This window comes from Notamacropus eugenii, chromosome 6 (assembly GCF_028372415.1).
Source record: "Notamacropus eugenii isolate mMacEug1 chromosome 6, mMacEug1.pri_v2, whole genome shotgun sequence".
Classification (NCBI taxonomy): Eukaryota; Metazoa; Chordata; class Mammalia; order Diprotodontia; family Macropodidae; genus Notamacropus; species Notamacropus eugenii.
In genome coordinates, this window is record NC_092877.1 from 329,661,434 (window position 1) to 329,682,464 (window position 21,031).

The 21,031-nt window shown below is 39.8% G+C and overlaps 1 protein-coding gene across 5 annotated transcripts in view; it reads left to right on the plus strand.

The window, feature by feature from the left end:
* Nucleotides 1-21,031, plus strand: part of ZBTB38 (zinc finger and BTB domain containing 38) — a 91,106-nt gene that overhangs the window by 18,074 nt on the left and 52,001 nt on the right. For all 5 annotated transcript variants that reach the window (XM_072618118.1, XM_072618115.1, XM_072618117.1 and 2 more), the window contains exon 2: nucleotides 7,896-8,005. The gene's annotated coding sequence lies outside the window, so the exon portion shown is untranslated. The remainder of the gene's footprint in view (nucleotides 1-7,895; nucleotides 8,006-21,031) is intronic.

Genomic DNA, 21,031 nt, shown 5'->3' on the forward strand with positions numbered 1-21,031 from the left:
AGATACAGAATAACTTAACAGTATGCCACAAATAGGATAATATTAAATGTCCTAGGATGCTGATGGGTGCAACTGAAGTGTAGATACCTGCCACTAAAGAAGTACCTGGTGGTCTGTCATGTAAAATGGAGAGTGTATTAAAGTACAGATCTGGGGGAAAAAAGATATTTACAGAGTAGATGAAGGATAATCTCAGAAGGAAAAGCAGTAGCAGCTGGGGAGGCAGGAAAATGCTTCTTGCCGTAATTAGCATTTAAGATGAAGTTAAGAGGCACTAATGAGGAGAGAGAAAATTCCAGGCATGAGGGAACTACCAGTGCTAAGTCATGTAGTCAGCAGATAGAAGTGTCATGTGTGAGAGATAATTAGATCAGTGGGGCTACATTATAGAATATGTAGGTGAATGGTATTTGTTATTGTTGAGTTATGTCCAACTCTGTGTGACCCCGTGGACTTTTGTCCATAGGATTTTCTCGGCAAATATTGGAGTATTTTGCCATTTCCTTCTCTAGTTCATCTTACAGATGAGGAACTGAGGCAAATAGAGGTTAAATGACCTGTCCAAGGTCACAGAGCGTAACATAGTAGAAGAACCAGGAAAGGACATTGAGAAGGCGTGGTCAGGTAGGAGGACTACAAGGAGAGACCAATGTCACAAAGACATAGAGAGGAAAGGATATTCCAGAGGAGGTGATCAGCAGTGTCAAAAGTGGCCAAGAGGTCAAGAGAAGGAAGGAGGAGAAGCTGTTAGATTTGGCAACTAAGAGACCACTGGTGATTTTGAAGAGAGCACTTGAGGTTGGAAACCAAATTGCTGAGGGCCTACCAGCACCATCTGTGACCATTCTAGGTCTTTCTCTCAAGGGGTATATGTGGTAGTGATATATCTGGAATGCTCTCAGAATGCTTTACCCCCTCAGTGATACCCTTCAGGAATTGTTTTCAGCACTGAGGTTTCTGACCATTTATCTCCACATTTGAGTAGTGCCTTCCTTAGTGATCAGCCCCCTCACTGGGCCTGGGTATGCAAAGACCATGGCCAATGAGATTAAAGCCTGCCTTTTTAAATAGCCCTTATAACCTGGAGTTGGAAAATGGGTGCCCCAAGGGTGAGAATTTGAACACTCAAGGCTTCCTGCAGGTGTTTATGTGGCCTTTTCAGTTTTGCACCTTTTGGTTTCAAAATCTAAGTATGAAGGTGATGGGAAATGAAGCCTGTGATGACTTTTTTTTAAAGCTATTCATGCTAACATGATGAGCTGTTTCTTTGCAAATCAGATAGGGAGAGGTGGGGGTGAGTGAGTTTTATTGCAGCTTGCTAAATTTAGCCAGCTCACCTTAACTTAGTAAAAACTCACTACTACTGTGGTTGAATTTTCCTAAGATGTCCTATGATCTCCACCCACTTTTAACCTCCTACCGAAGGGCTATTTTGCTCACAATTGCACTCAAGTAACGTTTGACTAACACCTAATCCATCAATAATCATTTATTGTGGGGTACAACTCGGACTCCTTTGGGAGAATCCAAGGGGTTGATCCTCAGACTTTGCTCCTGGTGACCTGCATTAATAAATATAATTCAGGTTGAAATAATAGAAAAGGATCTAGAAATCTAGAAGAGATGTTAGAGGTCATCCAGATCTTTCTTCTTTATTTTATAGTTAAGGAAACTGAGGCCCAGTGAGGTTAAATGACTTGCCCATTGTATTGAGTATTGAGTTAGTTGCATTGGGGATCAATACTCACTGGTATTGAGTCAAAAGTAGAATTTGAATCCAGGTTCAATGATCTTTCCAAATCATAGCTATTATTATTAACAACAATAATAATATAAAACTTTAATAATAACATACAACTTTAAAATTGCAATGTCTTTTCTATACCTTCTTTCATTTAAACCTCACAACAACTCTGTGAGATTGATATTCTATTATCCTATGATTACAATTGTAGGATGTTACTTACCCTTATTTTACAAATTAGGGAGGTAAAATTCGGAAAACTTAAGTGACTTGCCCACAATCACACATCATACGCATCAGAGTGAGATTCAAGAGAAGTTCTTGACTTCAAGATCAACATTCAAGTCAATATACCTCATACCCTAATGTGGTATTGATAGATTAACAAATATTTATTAACTATCTGCGGTATTGATAGATTAACAAATATTTATCCTCTGTGGTATTGATAGATAGATTAACAAATATTTATTAACTATCTGCTATGGGTGAGACACTATTTTAGGTCCTATGGGAGATGTAAAGAGACACGCTTTTCACAGAACCTGGATAGTTCTGTGACAAGTACTATGAGGAATATAAAGAAGCATCCCCAATGGGACTGCAAGGTCATAAGGAGCAGGGACCTTGTTTTAGACAAAGTCTAATCCTATTAAAAGTAAAATAACAATAAATACTGTTAGCAACTCTTCAAGACAATGAGGGAGGTGATGGGATAAGGCAAGATAAAATACCAATTGAATGGTATTCCAATTTGGGAACACTTCATGGTAATGACATTACATCTCCATCTTCTTTCCTTACTCCTTTGACCCCTTTTTTGGTAAATTCCATAAAGAGCCAGAGTCATGGCAGATACAGCAACACAGCACACTTAAATGTTTATTGATTTTACATGGATCCGATAAGCAGCTCTAGGGAATGACTTTTCCTTCTAGATCAGAAGTTCCCAAACTTATTTGGCCTACTGCCCCCTTTAAAAAAAATTACTAGGAACTCCCTTGGAAATCTACTTTCTTTAACTCTTTAGCATTTAAAAAAATTTTCATCATCTCAAAAATATAATTTTTTTAAATGATGCATCTTAAATTTAATAATTTATTGTAAATTTCTGAGTTTTTTCCTGCATTGAAATTTTGATGATGCGATATTGTGTCACATAACCATATAATGTCACACTGTAAATAAATCATTACATGCACATATTCCTGCTGATGCATGCTAGACTTTCTAACAACGTGCAGCAGGCTGACCTGCCAACCCTTGCTTGTTAAGACCTGTCAGCAAACTTGACCACTGATCAGTTATAATGAGCACTTTATGTGTTTATTTGGAAAGTAATGTAATCATTATGACTTTAACTCTTTTACTGATAACAGATGAAAAGGTACAAAAGTTTTTCAAATTTTTCTTTTCTTCTTTCCTAATGCTTCCACTGACCTCTTATTCAGTGCCTCCCAAATGCACCAGAGGCTACTACCTTTGCCTCTGGATCTTTCCAGCACCCCCCAGGTTTGAGAACTTATGCATAACATTAGGCTCTATATTCATTAAGCCAGATGACACTCTCCTCCCATCCCTTGATGCTCACAGGCATCACACCTCTCTAAAGGTCACTCAATCATCCCTCTCAGATGGCCGACTTTAGCTGTTGTTTGCCTTTTTAAACCGTCATCAGCATATCTCCCAACATCCTCACCATAGAAAAGTGAGCTCCAATAGAGGGTCTACATCCTTGGGTTCTCTTGTAGGTCTTGCTACACTTCATCTCTTGTTACTATATTTTATTTTTCTTTCTCCCCTCTCTTATCTTCCTTAATTCTCAGATCACCAGCCATTTATAGGAAAAACATAGCCATCTTTCCTACCAAGTGAGGGATGAGAAGGGAAAAGAACAGTATTTATATTATGTTGTCAGGTGCATTATCAGAGTTTTTGTCCTTAGACCCAAACTTACCTGAACCTCCTTGTTCGCTAATTTAACCTCTTAGTCATTGTGACAATACAGACAATTTTTTATAACAGGGACAGGAGTCACTTCACACTGATGTGACTAGTCAGTCTGTGGGCCTTTAGCTTCCCAGTGAGATTGACAGGCTAGTACACCTGCAAAATGATGGGGCTGGACACACAGTGTCTAATGACAATTTTGATTCCAAAATTCCGAGAGTAGGATTATAACTCAATTTTAAGCTATGGGTAGAATTTGGATAGACAGAAAGAAAGGGGAAGGTATTCTAGGAGAGGATAGCTATGGGACAAAAAGCAAGGAGTGGAGAAAATGAGAGGCAGAAAGATTGAGTAAAACAGTCTCCCCAAAACACTCCCCAAAAGGGAGTGAAAACATAGCTTTGTGACAAGACTGGATGCATTCTTCTCTCTAGGTTTTCATGATGCTACTTTAATCCTGGTTCTCCACTCCTCTGTTTGGCCTTTCCATATTCTCTTTCTCTGGACCTTCATTCAGGTCATGCCTCAATGTCCCATGGGGTTCTTGTCTTCTTCTTCTGTACTATTTCACTATGTGATATCATCAGTTCCCACGGATTTAGTGATCATTTCTATGCTGATGATTTTCAGATCTCTTTATCTACTCTTTACATCTCTGTTGACTCCCCGTATTATATCTCCAGCTGACTATTGCCCTAGAACTGGATGTCCTCTAGCTATCTCAACATTTTGAAAACTGGAACTCGTCTTTCTTGCAAACCTTTCCCTCTTCCTAACTTCCCTGTTAGTGTTTCGGATTCCACTGTCTTCCCAGTCACTTAGGACAGAAACCAAAACTGGTTTCTTTTACATCTTTTACTCCTTACTCTTTTTCACACACTCCTCCCCTGTATCAATTAGTTGTCACATCCTGTCGATTTGATTTTCATAACAACTCACATACATCTCCTCTCCTCTGATACTGCCACCACTCTAATGCAGGCCTTTATTACCTCGAGCCTGGACTATTGTAATAACCTGCTGGCTGGTCTGCTTCCCACAAATCTCTCCCCACTCTACTGAACCTGTCACTCAGCTGTCAAAATGATCTTCTAGAAGTACAGCTCTGATCATGACAGCCTGCCACGCTTCCCACACTACCTAAGGTGGCTCCCTATCACCTCCAGAATGAAACATAAAAACCTGTTTGGCATTCAAATCCCTTTGTAAGATGGATACAACTTAGTCTCAGTTGCCAGTGTGGAATTCGTAGACCCCAGGTGTAATGAATCTTCAGGCTACCTACAGTGAAAGATGAAAGGGGGTTGATGATCCTACAAAAGACTGCTTTCTGGACTTCACGCAGCCAAGGGACGCTAAGTTCTCATTATTCTTCTTAGTTCATTGAGTGGGAAGTATGAGTCCTTACTTCATGCATCAGGGCAGCTCAATGACATTGGCAAAGGCAAGGTATTTTAATAGTGTAGCAGAAGTGGGATGGGAACATTTCCCATGGAGCTGGGCATGTGCTCTGGCCCTTCTGTTGGTAGCTGTGCTTGGACGCCTTGCTAAAGGCTTTGGTTTGATCCCTCCACACTTGTGATGGGAGGAGAGGTGTGTGTTTTGTACTGAAGACAATTGGAGACTGAAACCAGAAAAATAGTCCTCTCAGCAGACTGGAGAGACTGTAGAAAAACTTTCCTCCCTTTATATTTAAAAATTAAAAAAGTTAATCCTTTCACAAACAACCCTCCATACCTTTCCAGTCTTCTTACACCCTCCCCACTACTCTGTGGTCCAGTAACACTGGAATCCTTGTTGTTCCTCAAAGAACATATTTTGCCCATCTCCAGACTCCAGGCACTTTCACTATCTGGTTGCCCCTCATGCCTAGAATGATTTCCCTCTTCATCTCTACCCCCTGACTTCCTTCAAATCTGAGCTAAAATCCTATAAGAAACCTTCCCTGATCCCCCTTCATTCCCCTGCCTTCCTTCTGGTTCATCTCCACTTTATCCTGCCTACAGCTTGTTTGAACATAGTTGTCTCTGTCACTGGATTGTGAGCTACTTGAGGGTAGGGATGATCTTTTGTCTTTCCTTATATCATCAGGGCTTAGCATAGTTCCTGGCACATAGTAGATGCTTAATAAATATTTATTGACTGGTCTCATTTGGTCATCAGAGTCATCTGGCTAAAGGAAAAGATGGTATTTCTTAGGCTGAGCTCTGGAGTCATTATTACCCATCGTGGGGAAAGAGTAGGAAAGAACCTAGGCTAACAGGTCTCAGGGGAGATTCTTTCAGCAAGGTTTCTTCTCCCTCCCTCTCCCCCATTCACCTACCCACCATCACTTTCCAACCTATCTCTTCCTTGATCCTTCTCCCTTTCCAGACCCATGCCACGATTGATTTTTTATTTTGCTGATTCCAGTGATAGGAAATCCCATTCTTTTACTTAGCCTGTTGGTTTACAGGGTCCAGAGCTGGATGATAGCAGACAAAAGTCCAGTTTGGAATACAGGAATGTTCTTCCCCATAAACATTTAGTCATTATGTGCTCTTGGCACTGTTGAGGAGCAGAATCCTGACCAATTATAGTCACTGAAAACACTCGGACATCATTTCACAAGGGGAAAAAGTGATGATGATGAAGACAATGATCACAATTTTGCTGATGCTTGAACGGAGGATGGCCAGCCTCTGCTCTGTGTGTGTGTGTGTGTGTGTGTGTGTGTGTGTGTGTGTATTTGGCTCCAGTTTGCCTACTTTCTTCTCAAACACTGAAAATCTTACGTAGTAACTTGCCCGGCAAGCTTTCTCCCATTAGAAGCTCTGTCTGCGTAGTCCCCTGTGTTTGAAACCTTGGTGTGAACTTTTGTCACCACTCTTGTCTCTTCCCATAAGTCATCTAACTTTCAAGGCCTGTGGACCTACCTTCTTCAGTATTTCTTCCATCTATTCCCTCTTTACCTCTCCTAAGGTACCATCCCTTGTTCAGACCTTTATTACTTCTCACCGGGACTGCCATGATAGCATCCTTACTGGCTTCCTTGACCTCAAGTGCCACCTTGTCCATGAAGCCTCTCTTGAATCTCTCTCCTCCCTGAAATTCAAGTAGAATGTAAGCTCCCTTTCATATTTGTATCCCTAGCTCCTAGGCAGCTAAATCACACCATAGTGCACAGAGAGCCTGTCATGGAATCAGAAAGGCTCATCCTTCTGAGTTCAGATTTGGCTTCAGACACATATTAGCTTTGTGAGCCTGGCAAATCATTTAACCCTGTTTGCCTTAGTTTCCTCATCTGCAAAATGAACCTGAGAAGGAAATGGCAAACCGCTCCAGTATCTTTGCCAAGAAAACCCCAAATGGGGTCATCGAGAGTCAGAGAGGTCTAAACAACAAAGTTCCCAGATCTCTCATGTAGTAGGCACTTAATAAATGTTTGCTGGCTGATTGATTGATGTCCCCATATACATTGTTATTGGGTTTTTTTCAGTCATGTCTGACTCTTGATGACCCCATTTGAGATTTTCTTGGCAAAGACACTGGAGTGGTTTGCCATTTCCTTCTCCAATTCATTTTACAGATGAGGAAACTGAAGCAAATAGGGGTGAGTGACTTGCCCAGGGTCACACTAGTGTCTGAGGCCCAATCTGGACTCAGGAATATGAGTTTCCCTGACTCGAAGCCCAGCACTCTATCCACTGTGCTACATCGCTGCCCCTGTATACACACCTTCCCCATCTGGAAGTGATCCTTCCCTTCTTGGATTTCTCGAAAGGCACTCTGTTTTAGCCTTTTCTACGTATGCAATCGTTTTTACTATAGTTATTTCTAGCATAATATTTCTCCTCATCCCTTGCGTAACTTTGTGCATATTTTACATTTATCTCTGTATATTTATTTCTGTGTATATAGTATTCTCTCCCCTCTCCCCAGGATAATGTAAGCTTGTGGAGGGCAGACATTTCAATTTTTGAACTTGAACACCAAAAGTCTAGCCAGTGTGGTACTCACAGCAACTGCTTAATACATATTGAATTTAATTGAATCCCACCTTTATACTGAAGTGTTACATTATAAACTCTCTCAGGGTAGGGACAATACCAACTTTCATCTTTATATCTTTCCAGCCTAGACTTGTGTGCCTTGCATGTGGTAGATACTTAATAAATGTATTTTCAGTAAAGCGAATTCATCCAGGTCCTTCTTTCTGCAGGTCCAGATTCCTGACCACTCCATCTGTGATATTTCACCTTCAATTTCTAACTCCCTCATTCCACTGGATGTGCGGCAAGGCAGAGTCTCGATGCGCAGTTAAAACCACTAGTGAGTACTCTACATAAGTAGGTAACATGATCACCCCATATGTGTTCAGAGACAGAGTATAGCTAGTATTGCCAATTAGGGAGATTTGCGGGGTGTTTGGGGAGCCATCTGGATGATGTATAAAGTTACTCTACATTGATAGAGATGAAAGACACCCTGACCTACCCTTATATGCCAATCTCCAGGATGCATTAGTTCTACTTAATTTCCATCGACACTGTATGATCATGGCTAAATTTCACAAGATCACCACTCCTGAGCTGGAGGGGAGGGACCTCAGGGGCCATATAGTCCAACCCCTTCATTTTACAATTGAGAGAACTGAAGTCTAGTGATATTAATTGACTTGCCCAAGGTCATTTGCCCTCATGACTCAGTTTCCTTGTTCTATAAAATAAAGTTCATAGGATGATAAATTTAGATCTGGAGAGAACCCTAGAGATTATTCAGTCTCATAATTTTACAGCTGAGAAAACTGAGAGGGTAAATAACTTTCTCAAGTCACGTGAGTAATGAATGGTAGAACTAGGATTTGAACCTGGGTTCTCTGATTCCAAATCAAAGACTCTTTCCAGTTTACCACACTGGTCCCTACTTTCATACAAGGAAAGCCTATAGAGATGATGGAAATCATCAATCCAATTCTCTCTCTCCTTTTAATTTAATAGGGATCTGGGGATTTAGAGAAAAATACTTTTTTTTATAAATCCCACAGGGGAAGAGTGAATTTTAAACCTGAAGGTCAAGGAACCAGACTGACTGAGAATTAAATAATATTTTGAACTCCTCAGGATAAAGGTTCTATTTAAATACAATTGGTAGCAACATAAATACATCCTAAAGGTATTATCAAGCATAACAATCTTCTCTAACAAAAACCCCATTATGGTTTTGAGCGAGACAGGCCTGGTGAGGACATCATTAGGAATCTAGCACTTCATCCTCATCTCAGCAAGCCCCTGCTTCTCCTGCTTGGACGAACCTCTAATTGGCTGACCTGAAGCACATAGCATAAAACCTCTCTGATTAAAATGACCTGCACGGAAGGCACTACAGCAACCTGGGGGCTAGAGTCCTCATATGATTGTGTTATCTGTTGCGGCTATCGCTGATTGCTTCAGACACGGTTAATGCACAGATTATGTACTTTTACTGGAGCCATGCAATTTGGCTTGAGTTCACAGGCCTGAAAGCAATTTGCTCAGGCCCAAAGCAATTAAGCTGTGAGCACATAAACATTTTAATACTAAAGAAAAATGGAATCTATCATACAGAAACTTCCTCGGGCTCCTGGGCTTCAGCACCTCTAGAAATGTCACCGCTAAGATGCTAACAATTGTCCCTGATTCTTCTGACTTGAGAACAGCTGTGCGGTATAAATAGAAGAGATTCTGGATTTGAAATCAGAACACAGACCTGGGTCCAAATCCCACATCTGCTCCTTATTGTATTTATGATCTTGATTAAGTCCCTTCTGTCTCAGTCTTAGTTTTTTCTGCATCTGCAAAATGAGACTTTTTCATTGATCTCTAAGGTCCATTCCAGTTCTGATCTATGAAACTTGTAGAATGATGACTTGAGTTCCAATTCTGGCTTCATTAATGACTAATCATCCAAGCTTCTGTTTGTCACTCCTGGAAAGAGTTGGCTCTGGGATCAGAGAACCTGGGTTCAAATGTTGCCTCTGAGGCTTACAACCTGTGTGACCTTGGACAACTCACTTAACTCCTCTGGGCTTCACTTTCCTCATTCTAAAATGAGGGGGTCAGACTAAGTGTCCTCTGAGGTTCCTTGCAATCTATGATTCTATGATTCTTGGACCTCACTTTTTTGACTACTCCTCCTATTCTAAAAAGTCTATGAAGAAAGAGATTTTTGAGTTGTCTCTTTTTTAAAAGGAGGAAAAATGATGAACAAGCCTTATACATTGAGAAGACTGTGGAAAGAGCTCGCAAATTTAAAAAAAACTCATAAATGAAGATAAATCTTTGCTATTTGTAGTCATGAAAAAGCTTAAGGAAGATGACCTTTTTTTTTTTATTTTGATAGCTATATTTTAATATAGCTGACTTCCTATATAATTCTATGTATTTTATATTATTCATTTAAAAATATTATTCTGAGAAGGGATCTCAAGGTTTCATAAGGTCTGAAGGGGTCTTATCAAAAGAGATAAAGAATCTCTGGTTTAACAGATAAGCATATTTCTTTTCTTTTAAAAAAAGTGCACGAATGGATATTTCCCAAAGCCCAACTCAACTTTTCAAGTAATAATCTGAATTTGTTTAACACCACCAGGAAATGTCTTTGAGAAATATTCCACATTTGTACAGAGAGTTTTGGAATATTGCAAAATAAACCAATGAATGTTTTTTAGACCCTGTTTGAAAAGGGCATAATGATGAATTCCATAGGGAGATGTGGAAGCAGCTTGGCCTAGCAAACTGACTGTACATCTTGGCATCTGGCATGCTGAGTGGTAAGAAAGACCTGACCACACTCAGCCAAACTCTGTCTCTTTAAAGTGGAAATAATGGTATTTGCTTACCTCAAGGGAGACTGGTATGGATTACTCTGGTTGCCATTGTTACTGTACCATCAAAGGGGATATAGGGTCTTCTACAATTAGTCATATGAATTTAGCCACCATAGCAGTTATAAAAAACAGAAGGCGAAACTGGGGAAGTGATCAAACGTGCTTTGCTTATCACCAGATTTTTTACCATTAATTTGGTATCAGAAGTATTTTCCCTGATATCTTATACAGTTCTTGGCCTCTCAAGACAGTAGAGGAATCCAGTGCCCTGAGAGGTTTCATTCTGATATCGACTAGCTTTTCTTTTTTTCTTTCTCTTTCTTTCTATAGTGGGGGAGGGGAGGAGGAGGGAAGAGAGAACAAGGTTCTACCAGTGGACATGATGCCAGTAGCTAGTGGTTTTTGTCAGAGCTTCATTTGTTGCGGAACTAGTTGAATGTGAGAGATGTGCTCCACTGGGCAAGAAAATCTACATGGTTAAGGTATGCCTATTTGGATGACCTAATTCCTGGTTTTTGAAAGTATTTGGCTTATTGGTTACTTCTATGCATTAAAATCATTGAAGCTTCAGGGAAGGAAAGAGGATGGAAGGAAGGAAGGAAGGAAGGAAGGAAGGAAGGAAGGAAGGAAGGAAGGAAGGAAGGAAGGAAGGAAGGAAGGAAGGAAGGAAGGAACCTAGTTGTGAAATCTGGCACCTGAGTTTTTCTTTCCTTTGGAAGATTTTTCCAGTGGACTTGACTGTACAGATAACGTGAGTGTTGTTATCTAGTCCTTTGAGAAAACAAAGGCTATTAAAGAAAAGTGATTCTCAATTCAAGAAATTGCCCATTTCTTCTCAAACTTAGGCAAAATTAACACTGGCTTATCCAACAGTACGACAGATAAACAAAGTCTTCTTTGGTGTGGGGTGAGGTGGGGTGGGGGTGAGAAGGGAAGAGGAGCAAACTGACAAAAACCAAATAAATAGCACATATTCAAAATCAGCTTCGGAGCATTTTTTTTAATGTCCTGGCTTTTTTCCAGGTTCTAAGGGTGGGGGAGGGTATTGTTTCTTTGTGGCTTAGCACAGAGGAGGAAGAGGAGTCTGTTCTATTTCCTTAAAAATAAGAGACTCCTTTCTTTTTACAACATAGTAAATTAAGCGCTTTCAGTTCTTTATCTGACCATGCATAGTCTTGAGGGAGCATCTCCAGTAAGCTGGGCTGTTTCGCTCTCTTTGAGGACATGGTGACAGTGGAGATGTAGACAACTACTATATGCTTGTTAGGTATGTGTTCAAAACCCTGAATAAGCAGTCCTTTCTATCTGGTAATTTTAAAGCATTTTTTTTATGCCGTTTGAGCTTAGAGGGGAGTGTGTGTATGTGTGTGTGTGTGTATGTGTGTGTGTGTGTGCATCCGTGTGCTTGTGTTTCTCGAGGGGAAGGGATAAATAGTAGGATGTAGAAAGATGCTTGAAATTTTTATTTTATTTACAAAATTTTATTTCCCACTATTTACTTTTTGCAATCTTCATAGAAGACAGTCCCAGTTTATTATATCCAGTCGAACCAGATCCCATTAATCTTGAAGACCAGGGGGTGTGGTGGGGTGCGGTGGGGAGGAGAGATGTCGAGAAAGATGGTGGTATGAAATTGGGTATTTGGACAGATGAGACATAATGTTCCAAAAACATGTCAGCCCTAAAAACTCTAGCACCTTAGTGCCGGCTTTGACTTCCATGATGTCACTGTCTAATCTTAGCTAAGAAAAGCCTCGGAGAAAAACAAAGAAAGATAGCATCCCAGCATAACATGGTTTCTTCACGTACAGTATGTACTCTAGCCTTCTGGAATTCGCAGTTGTGAGTTGGGACTTTCAATTTAATTTTTTTTCTGGGTTGGGGGGAGGAGAAAAAAAATAGTGATTGTTGCCTTCCCTTGCTCTAACAGTCTTTGGCATGCTGCTAGTCTGTGTGTTATATGTAGGTCAATATCCTTTAGGTTCGCTTTTATAATAGCCTGCCGTAAATTGAAAAGAACCCAGCACAAAATACATTTTCCTTTAGTGTGTTTTATTGTGCTCCTAAATGAAACCAAACTATTCATATTTCAACAAAATTCTGTCCAAGAGAGTACCTGCCACCTCGGCATATTTAGCTGATATATTTAGCAGATACATTTACTCTGCTCGTGTTGTGGTTAGCAGCATATCGCTCAGACAGAGACAGCTGATCATGCACCGAGACCCCGTCCTTCTACAGTCCTATCAGTACCATTAAGGATTCTGCAAAATGATGTCGAGATGCTCCACCATCCATTAAAATGAATATTTATCTAATGCCTATGCTATCTTTAACATTTTTTAAAACAAAATCTAAGGTTTAACACTCACAATCTATGAAATACACCCAGGACCAAATACATACTGTCTGAATTCTTTCTTCAAGAAGAGGATATTACAGAGTGCTTGCCAGTCTTTCTTCATTAGCAAAAGGCTTGTTTTATTCTCAGAAGCAGGAAGATCCAGCCGCTTGGAAAAGGGCTTGAAATGCCTACCACTGTGTGGTTGCAGAATTTGGAGTTTACCAAGCGGTGTTTAGTGATTGGACTCATCTTGCATCACCAGTTGATGACATTTTTCTTTGTTCCCTCCTACCCAGTTGAACCAAGACTGTAGCTGATATGCAATGTCACTTACAACATTAATCAGATACTGCATTTAAGGTGAGCGGTCTCCTGCCTCCTCCTTTCCTAGAGCCATGCTGCAGTATGTATCTTCCCCCTGACAGCCGAAAAGGGCAGGCAGGATTAACATTGCTTGTGCTGTGTGCATGCTGTGTACAGAATTCATTATACGTTGCCTAGTATTTCAAATGTGAGTATGTAAATGCTCTGTGTGCTATATCATCTGGTAGGGAAGACTTGTTTTTGCTTCTGTAAGGGCTGAGATATTTAAGCATCACCTTTCAGTTCTGTTTTCATTTGCTCCTGGCTGTTTGCTTGTCGTCACATTCAAAATAGAGTTTCATTACCCCCCCCCCCCTCCCCTTTTAAAGCAAAAACCCAAAAAAACAAAAACAAAAAACCCAACAACCAAAAAACTGCTTCCAGATGGTGTCACCCTTTTCTTCCTGCATTTGCTGTCATTTAAATAATGAATGTTGTATTGTTAATTAATGTGAATATCAAATTAGAGCATTTGAAACTTACATCTTTATTATGCAGGTAGGAGGCACGTCAAATCTATTTTTAACTCTTGTGCAGTACACATCGTGTGTCGATGGGGCTCTGGTTCTCAAATTTAGATTTTCAGCCCTGGTAGCCATAGGTTGATTTTCAGCAAATGTGACAAGTGGCCTTTGCAGTGGTCAGCTCCAGGCTTTCCAACTCTCAGAGGAGCAAGGAAAAAAAATCCAACAAACCCACCTCCTTGGTTGCAGCTTCAGAGAAATCTTGGATGAAGACATTCCCCCCAACCCATCCTGTTTCCCTATTGATAAATTCAGTTCTGGTGATGACAGTACATTCAAGCTGTTCTCCGTATGATTTTTTGACAACTGCATCTAAAAATTGTGAGCAAGAAGACGGGGAGTTCAGTTGGTCTCCATCGCTTTACATAAAGATGGCAGAGTGTGCTACCATGCTGGCACGGCATTGAGGGAAGTTGAAATTGCAGGTAGGTTGAAATTTGCATGTTTTGTAGATTTCTCAAGTCAATGTAGGAATGGGTTAGAGTATGGCTTTTGGAACAACAGTGCACTAGGACAATTGTGGCTTTTTTTTTCTAGCAACTTAAATTGGGCAGCCTTTTCTTTTGATAAGAGTTGTTGTTATTTTTTTAAACTTGTAAACAGATTCTGCTATAAAAGTAGAAAGATTCCATCCTTGAAAATAATCGCGTAGGAAAGGTGTGGCGCTATTTAGTTAACAAAGGAATTTTTGAAAAGGCTTTTCATTCAATCCCATTTTAAACCTGAATCTGAAAATTATTGGGTTTCTGGTGAAAATGTCAAAATACGCAAACAAGTTAAATAAGGGAAATGAAAAATATTTAAATTTTCTAAAACGGATTTTAAACGTACTATGTAAAAGAGGACAATAAAGGTAGTTTTGTTAAATGTGCAGAAATAAGCACATTAGGTGGGGTTTTTTTTCTTTAATTTTTTAGGCTGTAGAGGGTAGATTTTTCAATGGAGGAAAGAGGAAAGATATAGGTGGCCCTGAAAGCTGAAACCAAGTCTCAGTGATCCACTGTAATGGATTATTTCATAAAAAGTAGCTAAGGACCAGAAAATAAACAGCTATGGTTACGTAAAACCTAAATTCTAGTCCCTTCTCAGATGAATTATTACAGGCTCTTTCCTTTGAGCACAACTTCTCAAATATATTTTAATTCCAAATTAATACTGGGCCAGAACCTGTTTCCTTGGCAACCAAACCCTGTTTAAAAATGCAATAATAAATATGCAAAAGAAGCCCATTAAATTTTTTTGATGCAAATATGAAATAGGAATTTTACAGTTCTTTTCGTTCCTTTTCCAAAAGAAGGATGATCTAGTTTTGAGATTTCCAGGCGGTTTCTTGACCCTAAAAACCCATGCCCTTTGCCTCAGAAGCTGCATGTATGCCAAAAGCTTGAAGGCTGAAGGGTTTTTTCCATCTCTGTACTCATTACTGTCAAAAGTGGGGTTTTCTTTATAACCTGCTTAGAGATGCTGGCCAACGTTTGTGTACAAAGGTATAGTTTCATTATCACTGGTGCACCAGTACCTTTAACATGAAAGGCATTTCAGAAATCCTGAGAATCAGAATCTGCTTCTGCCTGGGGTTCCTCCCCCTATAATCACTTTATTTAGCACAAAGGGAACCACAGAGCCTTCAGGATACAAGAACCCCAATCAGAGCCCAAACCCTCAAGTGAATACATGTTTGGGTTGGGATGCTTGGGAAGGAAAAGTGAAGATATACCTGACACCTTTCTCTCTGATGTGGATGGAGACTATGGAGATTCAGAGCTATTTTAGTCAAGAATGGCTGTATTCATAGAGCCCGATTAACATGTCTTGGCAGTATCTGCAAAAATCAGACCTGTGTGGGCTAAATGTCCTTTTGGAAGTAGGTTTCAATATTTTGTGAGAAATCTTTCAGGCTGATTGCAATTAGAATATGATTCATTTCCCCATGGCTCCGTTCTCTGAGCTTGAGCTTGAAATATCTTTCCTGCAAAGCTTAAAAAAAAAAAATCTGTACTGCTCGGAAGCCATTTTCTTTTCTTACCCTTGACTTGAAAATGACTAAGTACATTTTGTGCATTGCCGACTCAAGCAGAGGACCACAAACTGAAAGGAACTAGGAGCTGCACTATTGCAGCGAATGCCCATTTGTTTTTAGCACGAGTCACAGGACCAATTTCCCTAGTACTTAGTGCATCGTAGCTTACTCTGGAACAAATAATGAGCCCTGCATTTGTAATTAAAACATCATTGCTATTCAACAAGATTACAACTACCATGTCTGCTATTTTGATAGGCTATCACTAATTAACCCTTTTGAACCTGTTTGAATCTTAATTACTGGATTAGAGAAATACAATAAAAATTGTTTCACCATTCAAAGAAAAGCCAATCAGTCCCACATTAGATTTTCCAGGGTTCAGAAGGAAGGTGAGCCTTTTTATTTTTAACTTGAAAACAGTGGGCATTACTACGTCATAGGTTTGCCTCCTTCGAGATGTTTCTAGACTGATTGCAAAGTCAATGTTCTATTAAGTTACTGCTCAGGGTGACGTTTAAGAAAATTAAAAGAAATAGAAAGCCATATGTGTGTGATGGAGAATAAATAGCACATTGTAATTCATATAAAACAAATACTGGATGGAAAAAAAGGTAATCGAGTAATCCAGCATGACTCTTCTTGATTTCTTTGTTGTGTTTTGGCCTTCGTACTTGCCCTTCTGTTTCAGATGGCCACCTACAACAAATCCTAGAGCTTTTCTTAGCCTCTCTACTAATAATAATTGCAGCTTTTCCAGGAGGCTACGAAAGCTTCCTGTCAATTGTAATGGGTGACAATTCTTGCCCAAGATAAAGATGATGTCTCTTAGAAAGTAAGTTTCTATTATTTAGAAGGTCAGACCTTAGCTCTCTGCCTTTCTTCCCTACCCCTTTTATGGCTAAGGTGTTTTGAAGGTCAAGACAGAGTAGGTTTAGCTAAGAAAGTATAATAAGATAAAAATTCATCCCAGATGGATGAATTTCTGATTTCCATGAGGATAATATGTAGTATTTTTCCTTTTTTTGGAGGAGGAAAAAAATTTATCTTTCAAAATTTTCTGCCTTGCAGAAAATCGGAGGCATTGCCCTCAATTGTATTGTATTGTCTGTCTGCCAAGACCACTCCTATTTATTAGTTTTACTGGTAGACAGTATAGTGGTATCATTAAACAAGAATTCTCCTTCATTGCTTGGTTTGGAGAAAAGGAACTAGGAGAGGGAGTCTAACACCTTTCTCTTACGCTGACTCCATTCCTAATGGTTTCCTTCCTCGCCTCAATCTCATATGGCTTCCTTCAAAGCACAACTCAGGGACTACTTCTTTTATCTAGCCTTCCCTGATTTGCTAGTGTTCTTTCCCTCCACCTAAAATTGCTTTGTATGTACTTGTATGTATTTTGGTACTTTCATACTTTTCTGTGATACATGTGTTTTCCTCCCAATAGACTGTTATGCTCATGGAGAGCAAGGCATATTGTATTTGCAGCACCTAGAATCAGACGTGAAATAAATACTTATTGGATTGAATTTAGCATTAAATCACACTTAGTATGGGGCAAACACATTTGTGGATGTGTCAGATTCATGCTATCCATTTCCCCTGGGAAAAAGTATTCTTAGTTTTTTAATATTAAAATATGTGTAGAAGTAGTTGGTTTTGATAGATGCTCAAACAGGAAAGCTTTTGTTGTTGTTCTTGATGTTTGTTTGTTTATTTACTCTTCAATATTCCAGATCTAGGCTGTGGGGGGAGGTAGACCAAGGCTTCAGAAGCCAATTTCCTAAAGTGACTTTGGGGCTACTATGCAGTTTGGTTTCCATTGTCCCCTATAATCACTGGTTCCACTGTAACTGAAGATACTGCAGCTTTCATTCAGCATGTGATCGTAACATTCATCTAGCATATAATTCTAGCTCTTTAAAAAGTCCCTGCTCTTCTTAGGGATCCAGAGAAGCAGGGGCTTTTGTGTGTGTGGAGGAGGTCTGCAGGAAATTTCTGGGGTATTACTTTCGAGTATTTTGCAGGGGAATTCTGGAATTTAAATCTAGATTGAGAGCTAAAAAGGAGATGAAACCTTATCCAGTTCAGATCAGGAAACTCATCTTGCCGTGGACCACTCAAGTCATGAAATGTCATGGGCGTGGCATAGTGGAAAGACAGCTGGATTAGGGATCATAAGATCACTCCTGCTCATTTGCTGTGCCTTTCTGGACCTCAGTTTCCTTATCTGTCAAATGAGGGACTTGGAGAAGGGAGTCTTTAAGATTTCTTCTAGCTCTAAAATTCTGTGGTATTTTTTAAATGTTTTTTTTCTGGTTCATGTAAAGGGAAGAACTTTTTTCTGAAGTAGCTGTCTTTTGCCTTTCTTTTGTATTTCTGGTGCATTACACAGATGCTAAATAAATGCTTGTTGACTGACTGATTGACCAGGCCCTCTTCTCAAATGAAGTTATATTCAGGTTTTATTGAAACCTTGGTACTTCGAGACAAATGCTCTTTTCTGTTAGTGGTTTTACGGATATATTAATAATTCCTTCTAACCTGGCTGACAGCAATGACCTTCTTGTTAAAGCTTTTATGCTCTCTCTTATGAATAATCGGATCCTTTTAGAGACATTCCAGCCATTTGTTCAGAATGTTTTGCTGATGATGGTTGGGAGGCCAATGGGAATTGGTTTCCTTGGGCAGGTTATACATATAGTATCTGATTTGAGAAACGTCAACTTTCAGCATCATCCAAAGTCAAATTCTCAGAGCTGAATTTCTTTTCACTTTATTTTTTAATTTTAAAAAACTCCATTGCTATCTTTCATTTTTTTTTTGCACCACCTTAATTTTCAAATATATCTCTTCTTCCCTCTCATTCATCAAACCATCTCTTATGAGAAAAAAAAATTTAAAGGAAAAAAAATCAGATAAGCAAATCTAATCAACACATCAACTAAGTCTTAAGGTCTATGCAAGACTTCACACCCATAGTCCTCCACCTCTCCAAAGGGAAGGAGGTACTCTTTTTCATTTCCTCTTCAGAAACAAGCTTGCTCATTAAAATTGCATCGTTCAGTTTTGCTTTTCACTTCATAGCTAGATTTATTCTTTTTTTCATTTGTCAGAGGTGATCTGACAATTACATTATGAATCATCTTTCAAAGTATATTGACAAAATCTAGTGATAGGACATAAATTGCTTGAGAGTAAGGATTGTTTCATTTTTGTGTTTGTACCTACAGTACCTAGCACAGTTTCTGGTCTATAGAAAGTATTGAGGAAATATTTACTGATTAATCATTTTCATTTTGAATGGTCCAAAATAGTTTTCCACACTTGACCAAGACTGAGCTGAATATTTGAGGAGAAGTATGCCCTATCTGTAAAAAGCCTTGCTTCTGCGTATGGGCTATAGGACAATATGCATATATTCTTGTACATGTAAGAATTATTTGGTGTTTATCACTTACAAAGCATTTTCTTTACAGCAGCCTTGTGAGGTTGAGAGGGAAAATATCGTCACTCCCATTTTATACCTTAGAAAACTGAGACTTAGATTGCATCTAACTACCACAAACAGCTAGCAAGAAAGAGGAGTCATCGTATCATAGACCCAAGTCCTCTGACTTCAAATGAAAGGCTTCATATTCTGACATGCCCATTTTATAGATACCCTCTATTTTGGAATATTTTTCATGATTTTTGCTAGATCGTTGGCCTCTTTGTTATATTGAAGACTGTCCTTGGATTGTTGTTTGTTTGTGTGTGTGTGTGTGTGTGTGTACATGCACACACATGTTTCTGAATTTGCTACTTGGGAATCTGCCTCTTCTTCTCCTGGGCTTCCTGAGACAGTGTGGTTCCAAATGAGCCAATAGTCACCAATATCCTTGCTGCACTCTATGCCAATTGTCCTCGTATGCCAATGCCTTCTATAAAATTGCTGCCATCTTAAGCATAGCTGAGGATGAGAACTGGAGGGTTAGAATGGATTGATGATGCACGTGAGGTGGTTTTGCTTTTTCAAGGTGATTTTTGCTTTTGAAATGTAGGAGTGCTGACTATGGGTCATATCCCTTCCCTGCTGGCTGTCCCTGGAAAGTTCTGTGGGCATCATTAAATCAAAGCCTGTTCCCAGGGACTTGTGCTTGTTGGATTACCTTTGTATATCATTGCCTTAGCACAAGTACTTCGCTGACTTGAAGGATGGCTCTTTTGATGCCTAATTCATGCATCTTTTCCCTTTGTGATGTTTCTTTTATGTGTTTTCTTGTTGTAAGAGTCTTTGACACCCCAAATATCAGCTGCCATTGGAGGCCTATAGAAGCTGCTGTTAAGGCCCTGAATTCATCCACTCCTGGCTCTCAATTCAAATATAGAAAAACCTCAGGCATTTATTTCATTATTGTCTAAAATAATGAAACAAAAATAGCTCCACCCTCAGCCTGTGGGCACCAAAGAAATCCTATATAAAGGAAAGGGGGTGGATCAGGTGGTCTCTGAACTCCCTTTCATTTCCAATATGCTAGGACTCTTCATATTTCCTAACCTGCCCCAAACTCATACCAGATCTAAACTCCTGCCTTATTTGAGGCCTAGCAATCATGTTCACCTTTACCAGCTCAATAGGGTGATATGGAGTCCTTGCTGGAAGGCCTTCTATGTTTATTGAGAAAGAGAACAAAAACACAAATCGCCAACTTAGAATGTGGTGAAATCCCAGAGCAGCAGTAGCTTTCTTTCTTCTGGAGGATTGGAGGGGGGACCCTTATTAGGGCAAAAGAAGGAGCCTTGTCACTGTTTGAAAGACTTTCTACAAAAGTGAGACTATTGGGGAAGAAATTTGAAAGAGGAAAGGGTAGTCATTTGGCACGGAGAAAAAAGGGAGAGATTGCTATTAGGCCAAGAGGGCAGGGCAGCGTGTGGAAAATACAGAGACTGAACAATGCCAACAGTCAGGGCACAGGCCTGGACAAAACAAAAGAAGATGGAGACTAGGCAGCTAGGGAGTGGGGGTAGGGGATTGTGGAGGAGGAGAAGTCTTAACTTGACTCTGCAGGCTCAGGGGAGCCGTCCATAAACACAGTCTGTGAGCCTGCTGGGTAGGGATGGTGTAAAACTATGTTCTTGACAGCTGCTGCCACTGGGTTGGCCTGGCTGATTCATCGTCACGTGGGGGTTATTAGCAGGGGCTGACTTATTGATTGCAATACAGCCTTCAGCTTTTCTCTCTCCCTTTTTCCAGCCA